The sequence below is a fragment of the Plectrocnemia conspersa genome, unplaced genomic scaffold, assembly GCF_051122295.1.
Source record: "Plectrocnemia conspersa isolate PC_06_02 unplaced genomic scaffold, ASM5112229v1 ptg000005l, whole genome shotgun sequence".
Lineage (NCBI taxonomy): Eukaryota > Metazoa > Arthropoda > Insecta > Trichoptera > Polycentropodidae > Plectrocnemia > Plectrocnemia conspersa.
Window position 1 is genome coordinate 1667798 of NW_028277169.1, and position 9532 is coordinate 1677329.

General features: G+C 30.2%; 1 long non-coding RNA gene across 1 annotated transcript in view; it reads left to right on the forward strand.

Moving 5' to 3' along the window:
- Window positions 1-6934, forward strand: part of LOC148234644 (uncharacterized) — a 51923-nt gene extending 44989 nt beyond the window's left edge. Inside the window, exon 3 of the long non-coding RNA XR_015809836.1 lies at window positions 6785-6934. This is a non-coding gene — a long non-coding RNA (uncharacterized LOC148234644). The remainder of the gene's footprint in view (window positions 1-6784) is intronic.
- The last annotated feature ends 2598 nt before the right edge of the window (window positions 6935-9532 follow it).

Below are 9532 nucleotides of genomic sequence, written 5' to 3' on the forward strand. Positions count from 1 at the left end.
AATATCATATTAACTAAAAATAGTTCAAAAAAGTAGAAATTCTAAATTCCAGAGGCTCAAAACTCGGGTAAAATAAATTCGTTTCAAGATGTATGTTTACATATATATATACAATTTTTTTCTATGGAATTATCTCACATATTATTTATTAGAAATAGTGAAATCACTCAATACCAAATTGCGAATCACGTATCAATAATATATAAATATATTTAAATAATTTTTAACACTTAACGGTCGATTTACGCAGCGATATTCGCAAGACACCCAACCGTCCAATTTCGAACAAATGTAACGTTTCCGTTAGGCTAAGCGCACGCTGTTATAAAAATGTTAACGAAAAACCCCACCTTATCGGTTTGATTCAGGTAAAGATGGTAATTTTTTTAGAGATATGTTTCTTGAAATTCTTATCTACAAAATTACAAAAAACCCAAAATATTCAAAGGTAACCGCATAAAAAAAAAGAAATGTTGAGCTAGACCTAATATCTAAGTACACATTATCAACCCGAAGCTTTATAACAAAATAATCAGTGATTCTCAACTTTTAATTGCGTTAATTTATTTTACAACTTTTTGCATTATTATATTTTGTTAGGTTTACAATATATTTTTGTAATGCTTATTTATTTCGTACTTCTTTATTTATTGATACTATTTTCTAAGAAATAAATTACAGTAAATCAAATTCATATTTTTATAATATAAAATATAATGTTTTTTATTTATCATTATTTTCTGTTATATATACGTATGTAGAGGTATCGTGGGCATTTAAATGCAGATTCATCAATCCCAAATGTGATATTTTATAATATTTAGACCTGAAATGATCCCGATCTGTTCAAATTAAATAAACTGTTCTCAACATGTTTTCAATTACCAACACATATAATACCGGGCATTATTCCTAAAAATGGAGCGTGCGGCGGGGATTATTTGCAAAAATTAGGACTTTAATTTGTGTAACTATCCAAGCACATTGGTGGTTCGAGTCTTTATTGGATGCGAAGTATACAGTAAGTGCGCGTTTTTCATTATTTTAAAACATTGCGTACCGTGTGGTAAAAATACAAAAAGTGGTAAATATATAATATTAAAGCAATAAAATGTTTAGAATCACTGATAATTTTTAAATATACTATATAAAAAAATAATACATAAATTATAACAGAAATATAAAATAATAATACATAAACAATAAAAGATTACATTTAGCCATAGGCAAACGTTACGTTTGTTCGAAATTGGACAGTTGGGTGTCGTGCAAATATCGCAGCGTTACTTGACCGTCAAGTGTTAAAAATTTTGAATTGCTTGTATAGGTCACAAAATTAGATATTTTCAGTTTTTATTATATACAACAGTATTTTATTATTATCTTTATTGTTTTTATTCAAAAAAATATATATTTGGTTATTCTAAACTAAAAATTATATTTTATTTTATTGGTACGCGATCCACAGTTTGACGTTTACTGATTTTATCATTGCGAATACATAAAACGATCATCATAAATCTGTTTTTAAAATTTGACGTTAAAACGTTGACTAATTAAAGAGTTACGATGTTTTAAAAAAAATAAGTTTGTATCCTAATTTTCGCAAATAATCCCCGCCGCACGGCTCCATTTTTAGGAATAATGCCCAGTATTCAATGTGTTAACTAATGCTCTCGTATCGGAAGTCCGTAGAAATACCGATAAGAATAGCTTTAACATAGTTTAAAATCGAATTGCAGACAAACTATAAATAGTTTTAGAACTTTCATTAGGATATGTTTAGGTTTTACCAGCACATTTATTTTTATAGACATTATAGAACAGATGTATCTATTGGTGAAAATGTATTTTAATATAATTTTACTGAAATGACATATTTTAAAATATATTTACAGAATAGATTTTTAGATTTTCTTTTAGGGTTAACCTGCGAATTTCTGGTTTAGAATCAAAACTTTTTTTAATATTTTTATTTCAATAATATACATAGTATTAAATTAAATGGCATGGCAGGTATCAGTAAAATTATGTGTTGAAATCATATAATTTTACTGGCACCTGCCAGGGAATTTATATTTTCACTAGTAAAAATATATATCTATTGATGAAAATGTATTTTAATATAATTATACTGAAATGACATTTAAAAAAATATTTTCTGTATTGATTCGAGACTGTTTTTTCTATATTTTTGTAAGGAATAACCACATGAAACTGAATATATTATTTATTATTTTGCTACATTAATCCAGTTGTCAAATTACCGATAATACAATCTATAAAAACATTAAATTTATGTAATTCTGCTGGTGCTGTTGTTCATTTTTGGTACTTCTTTGCTTCTTCCTGAAAATTCAGATCGAATACCTAAATTTACTGCTACTAATTTACATTTCTTGTATATTTCATCTCATGTCTAATATATTTTTAAACGTTCACCAATAATTTGCAAACAAATTTTAACACAAAAGGAGCCGCGTCAAACAACTACAATCTGTCCCTTTGAATAATAATATTTATTGTGAAAGTGTGTGCTTTTGAAGGCAATGTTCCGCTCGTTTTATTTCTTGTATGTATCATTTCAAACAAGTAGTTTATTTAATTTTACTTTTTTTAATATATTCTTGCTATGAATTTTTACAGTCGGTCCCTTCAAGGAGAACGGGCCTCGGGAATTTGTCCCGTCTCCCCTCCCTCTCGGAAGGCCTGAATATAGGGATAATAATACTGGATAGCTAAAGGGATTGTTGGGTTCATCAACAGAATCACTCATCTATCTATAATTGCACAGAAGGGTTAACGTATTATATATCATCTTTGAAAGGGCCAGTTCCACTCGCGATAAAAACATTTTTACAGTTTAAAAAAAATGGGTTTCTGAGTTAAAAAATTTTTTTGCAGATTATTATATTATTTCAAGTTAAATATCATAAGTTTTAAGAACTAATGCTTAAATTTTTGTTACTGGTGTAGTAATTTGTTGCATATTAATTTCACATTTTCTTTGATATATTGAAATACATCATAATCCGACGAAATTATTATTATTTTAATTCTACATTTGTGATATTTTACTTTAAATAATAAAAAAATAATTTCGTTAAAGTAACGTAAAATTATGTAGTAATGGAAATAGATCATTCAGGCAAGACAATAGGAAAAAGTTGTTTGATTACATGTCACTATTATTATGTTTTATTAAGATTCTTTTGAACGGATTTAGACAAAAATGACGATTTCAATCATGGCACAAAGTAATTAAAATGAGCTCGAGATTGTCATTTTCTGCATAATGATTCATTGGATTTTATTTAAGTTGATTGCTACATTTAACTCGGTAGTTAAAAATTCAGCAATCCTTAATTTTTTTTTTAATAAAAAAATTTTTTATCTGGAAAGTTTCTGTCCGTAAAAATCTGTCCGCAAAATTTGTGTCCGGTATTATTCTGTCCGGAAAATCATCGAACCGAATTTTCGCCGCCGGGGTTGCTAAAACTTTCTTCTCGGTCAAATCGAATACTATCGCGTTTCGTCCTATTTTCGTTTCAATCGAGCGTTATTTTTATATCTGGATACGCAAATATGTCGATTTGAGTTGTGGACGACTCAAGATAAACAGACTTGCATTCCACCAGATCATATTAGCACCATATAAACCATAGATTTCCAAACTAATTTGGGTCAGAGCCCACTTTTTCAAAGGGTGATTTGATATCGCCTTCCTTGGGCGAAATACACATTTTAGTGGAATATTTTGATAAAAAATATTAGCAATATTAATGCATTGCACAAAGTATGATCAAAAAGTATTTAATAATTAAAAAATGGATGTGTATATAATGTTATTAGTGAGAAAGCTGAGCTTAGTGTGTTGACACTAATTTTTTGATATTTCGTGCTATTTTTGTCATCAACAATAATAAATCGCTGTGTTCCGCTATTTATAATCTGTTTCTTTTTTTGTTAATAGATTGTTGACCAGATTAAATTCCCTTTCTGCTAAATATGATAATAGGAATGCAATACAAACTTTTTCGCTGCTGCCCTTAAGGCTGGATATAATATTGGAATTTACCTTTGAAACCAAAATTATTGCTACTTTTTTTTTAATTTAAATTTAAATTCTTTGTTTGCTTACAATTCAATCAAATCTTCCTGCAAATATAATTATGCTATCTGTAGGCATAAGGAAGGTCTTACGATCCAATCAAGAATGATTATGTTAAGGACAAATGCTGGTTGTAAATCAACATATGAGGTGTGATTAAAAAGTACGGCGAATAATTTTATTACAAAGTATCAAGCTTATATCAAATTTGAATAAATCTCCTTCAACGTTAACAACCTTGGTTAGCGATGAGCTTAACCCAACGTTGATTTCATGATTGGAAAGCTTCTTTCTGAAGAGCTTTTAGTTGCTTCATCGTGGCCCTCTCAATGTCGAGAATAGTGGCAAAATGTTTTTTTTTAATACGGTTTTTATATTTGGGAAGAGCCAGAAGTCGCATGGTGCTAAATCAGGAAAGTAAAGTGGATGTGGACAGACAGGAACCATTTTTTTGACCAAAAATTCGCGGATCAGAAGCGAGGTGTGGCACGGCGATTTGTCGTGATGAAAAAAGAAAGCCATTGGTACATTTTTCTGGTCTTATTCTCCGTATATCGTCTCACAAACATTGTAGTACGCACTTGTAATATTTGGAGAACTCTGATCGCACTATGCTCTCACTTTCGAAAAAAATAATTAGCATGACCATGACGTTCGACTTTTACTGACGTGCCTTCTTAGGGCGAGGAGAGTCCTCGTTTCCCATTGAGAACCCTGCATTTTCATCTCAAGATCATAGCCATACATCCAATTTTAATCTCTAGTTATAATTTTGACTATGAATGGATCTGCATCAAGACGATCCTTCAATAATAATGTATTTTTAATTTAATGAGTAGATCACTACTTGAGTTATCCTTTGAATATGATTTGTAGGAATCACACTGAATTTTAAGTAAACACTTGCTCTGAAGAAACTCCGAAACAATCTGGTATTAATAAAAAAGCTTCTTGTGTATTTATAGTAACGCTCAATTAACCTGCCAAAACATTAATAGATCGGTCCCCTGCACGTGCGTTAATATTGTAAGGACTTGCATAATCTAAAAATGTATGACTTCTATTATAGAAACTTGTATATAAAATTGAATATACGTAACAATACTTACTATTTAATATTAAAAATATACAATTATAATTCAAGCATGCGTTCGATTATTTTTAGTATAAAACTTGCAAGTATTGTTCAACGGGGGCGGCAGCTGGTCTTCAGCGCCCCCTTAATATGTCTTGTGCCAAAAACGCCCACCTAGATCACTTCAGCAGCCACTGGGGGGCGGTACCGACCCCGTTGAGAACCAATAACAAAAATATGCGCAGAAAAACAACTATCCTTATATTGAAAAAATATTTTGAGGCGACAGTTATCTTTTATTTTAACTCAACCGTTATCGGACGTTGTAAATCATTTTTAATATATTTAATTGTGTTATTTTATAGCTACTTCAGAAATTTAATTTCCATTGAATTTAGGTGAATAAAAGCAACGCTTACTGTATTTCGCACTGACTGTGCCCTTTGTTCTCGTGTTTTTGCTAGTGCTTATAAACCGTTTTTATGTCCGTATATTTATTAGCTAATTGCGTAAAAATCTTTATGCTTTAACTTATTGCCATTTCACGGAATTAAGCGCAGTATAAAGCATGACTACTTTGCTTTTATTGAAAAAATAACAGTTGTGTATTCCTCTGATTTTTATAATATTAGTTTATTTAACCAATTTGTACAAAAAATCAGTGAATTGTCGATATGTAAAATATTATTTAATTACAAAATATTTTTCGATTTTTAATGATTATTTTCGTTAATCATTATATACTTTCATAATCGTTAAAACGAGTGAATTCTACGAATTTAGGTCGTAGTAGATACCGCCGATGTCTTATATTTCGAATCAAAATAAATGTACATAAGAGACAATGAATTCTGGAGTGGCACTAGTCACTCGGGTATATCTAGAATACATTAAAAAAATAATTTGTTAATTGAATATATTTGAAGAAACATAGGAAATACTATAAACTAAATTATATTATTTAATAAGCAAACCACTCTCCGAATGAAAAATACATGATAATTTAAAGATTGCTACTACTATTATACCTTTATCTAAAATTAAAATAAATATTTTTTGCAGACGAGATAATAAAATACAAACACAAGCTATATGTAGCACTATTATAAAAATAGTTTAAGAGTAATTGTGTTTTTTTAAATTGTAATAATATAATTAAAAAAATAGTATAAAAATATGTATATTATCTAGGATGAGAAATATGTAAAGTATATATAAAAAAAAAATATATAGAAGTATTATATTGCCCATTTAAATTATTGTTCAGCAATATTATATATGCTTAATAAATTGATGACCTTATTATTGCACACACGATTATTCCACATAGCGAAAATTCTGTACATAGGTGATTATTTGCTTGTCAAATATATTTAACTTTTATCTAACTCCAACGGTTTAATACTTTTCTCTATTTATAAATAAAAAAATGATAAATTAAACAATAAATAAGCAAATGAAAATGTATTAAAGTTTTGTTCAAAAGATTGTAGACGAAACGCTACTAACAAATATATTATTTAAATCCAAAATGATCTAGATGTACTATTTATCAAATGCATTCAGTAGATTTATCCCGAATTACCACTTTGTTTCAGATTTGGAATAAGCGAGAGTTCAGTCAAATTCGCACCAAGCAGAGTTGCACCGAATCGACCGAAACGACCGACAAAAAGCAGCTTTATACTTCGAATTGATCCAGTTCTTTCACATCTACCTTCGACGAAAAATGTGTTGATAATAAGCAGGTTTGGACTATTTTTTATATGGTGCTAAATGACCTTGGGCCGGCCCTGCGTGTGAGAGTAATTATTGATTGCTTATGTTATTTATTAGTCAAAGCTTTATTCCTCATTCGTTTTGAATAGATTTTCTCTCTAAAAAGTTGAAAAATGCGTAGTTGCCGAAGCACACATTTGACCCGAGGAAAACGCGTTAATAATAGCCGCAGTTTTTTCACAATTTTTTCCAATTCCAACTGGAATTCTTGAGTGACGCTAGTCGAAAAATCAACTACATACTCTGTGCAATTTCTTGCAGCTACGTCATTGTTTGCACTATTCTGAAAGCGTACATTGTTTATGTGTGCAGTCGGAAAATATTTCGGACAGTGTGCAGATCTCTTGGATTTTTTTACAAACTTTAATAAAAATATGTTGACTGATTTTCTCCTAGGTAAAATGACAGTATTCATCCATGTAATCTAGTTGCATTGTTAATTCGCGTATCGTTAAAGATTTTTTTCAAAAGTAGGAATTGCCGAGTCGTGATTTTAGCCGCGAATTATGGGTATTAAAGAAATATAGAGAAAACACCATCTGTTGATGATTTATAATTTTAACTATAGATAGATCTGGTTTTTAACCCATTTCTTTTTATCAGTAAAATGCGCAATCCTATAATTTTTTGTTAGAATTTAAAAGTGCTCTCACGATATATATTAGTAAAATAATCTGACTTAATAATAATAATTTTTAATTACCCCTTTGGCGTGAGAATCTCGGTTATAAATATTTTATTTGTCAATAACTAGTTTCTTTTATTTAATTAAACTTAGGAAGAAGCTTATTTTTACTCGACCTGTTGTGTAGTTATCATAGTTTTATATTAAAAAAATTTTCCATAAGAAAAAGAGTTATAAATCTAAATAATCCAATGGTTATCTAGTTATTTAACTTATTTTGTATCGGACCGGTTTCAATGAGCTCGAAGCGTTCTATGGTATTAGTAGTTTTTAACTATTCGTACATAAATGTTTTCCCTTGCTTTTTACCAATATTATTTTATGTTATATGAATTTGTTATATTTACTTGATATTTCTACATTAATTCGTAGATTTCCATACTACGTCATTTTCTGATTTTATCTTTCGTCTACTATGTTTGAAACAAAGTCCAATTAGTCTATCAAAGATGCGAGATTTGCTAGTTTTTTTTTAATATCCTTGGGGCACGTGTAAGAATTAATAGTCCCGAAAAAACATGAGGTTGGGAACTTAAAAAAATTGAATTAAAAATATAAGATCCTTTTTATCGGCGATCTAAATGCGACACAATTTAGTTTTTTCTTGTAAAATAACTTATATTTTCTGTTTCATTATAATTCTAACTAATTTTCCATTCAACTTCTATAATGTATATACAGGCGGCCCTCGACTTTCTCACATAATTGGTTCCTGAAAATGTGTGCGAATGTTGAATGGGCGAAAGTAGAGGCAAGTAAAAAAAATTTAATTGTGTGTATTTTAAAATATTTATTTATCAAGTAAATATAAGATGTTTAAGAGGCGTTTAAGAGACATGTTTAAGTGGAGTTTGCGGGTGTTTCCTTTGAAAATACGATTTTAAATACGGATTTAATAAATTAAAGACAGGGCGTTCTTCTGGACCTGATTTAATTCCCGATTTTATTTTGAAGGGTTGCGAAGTAAGTCTCGCTGCTCCTCTAAAATGTATTTATGATCTGATTCTCAAAACATCATCATTTCCTGATCTATGGAAATGCACAAAAGTCACCCCTATTCATAAAAAAGGTGACAAATTATATATAAAGAATTATAGACCAGTAGCAGTGTTGTCAGCTCCTGCTAAATTATTTGAAATAATTATTCATAAATATCTCTACAATCACTTTCAGCAAGTTTTATTAGACCAACAGCACGGGTTTCGTCCTGCCCGTTCCACTGTTACTAATCTTCTGTCGTTCACCAAAACGGTGACAACTTCTCTCGATGCCGGGATTCAAGTAGACGTCGTGTATACAGATTTTGAGAAAGCCTTTTACAAAGTTTGTCATACGTTATTATTAAAAAAATTGTCGAACCTCGGTTGCTCAGATAATTTAACTCGGTTATTTTCGAGTTATTTAAGCAATCGTAGACAGTTTGTAATCTATGGTGGCCGATTGTCAAAAGAATATTTTACCCCTTCGGGGGTTCCTCAAGGATCCAATCTGGGACCTCTGCTTTTTGTGTTATTTATTAATGACATAAATACAGCAATTAAAAATTCAAGTTTTCTTCTGTACGCAGATGATTTAAAATTATATAAATGCATTCGATCTGTTGCGGACTCCTTCTCTCTACAAAGTGATTTAGACTCTCTGTGGAGATGGGCTTCCGTTAACCGTCTGCCCTTTAGTGTCGGAAAGTGCCATACTGTGTCATTTTCTCGATCCCGTTCGCCATCAGCTTATTTCTACCATCTCGGTGGTAACATTTTGACTAGAGAAACTTCCATTAAAGATCTCGGAATCACTTTCGAGAGCAAATGGAGGTTCTCTCTACACATACACGACGTCTGTGATAAATCTTCCAAGATGCTCGGCTTTGTTATGAGGAATGCCT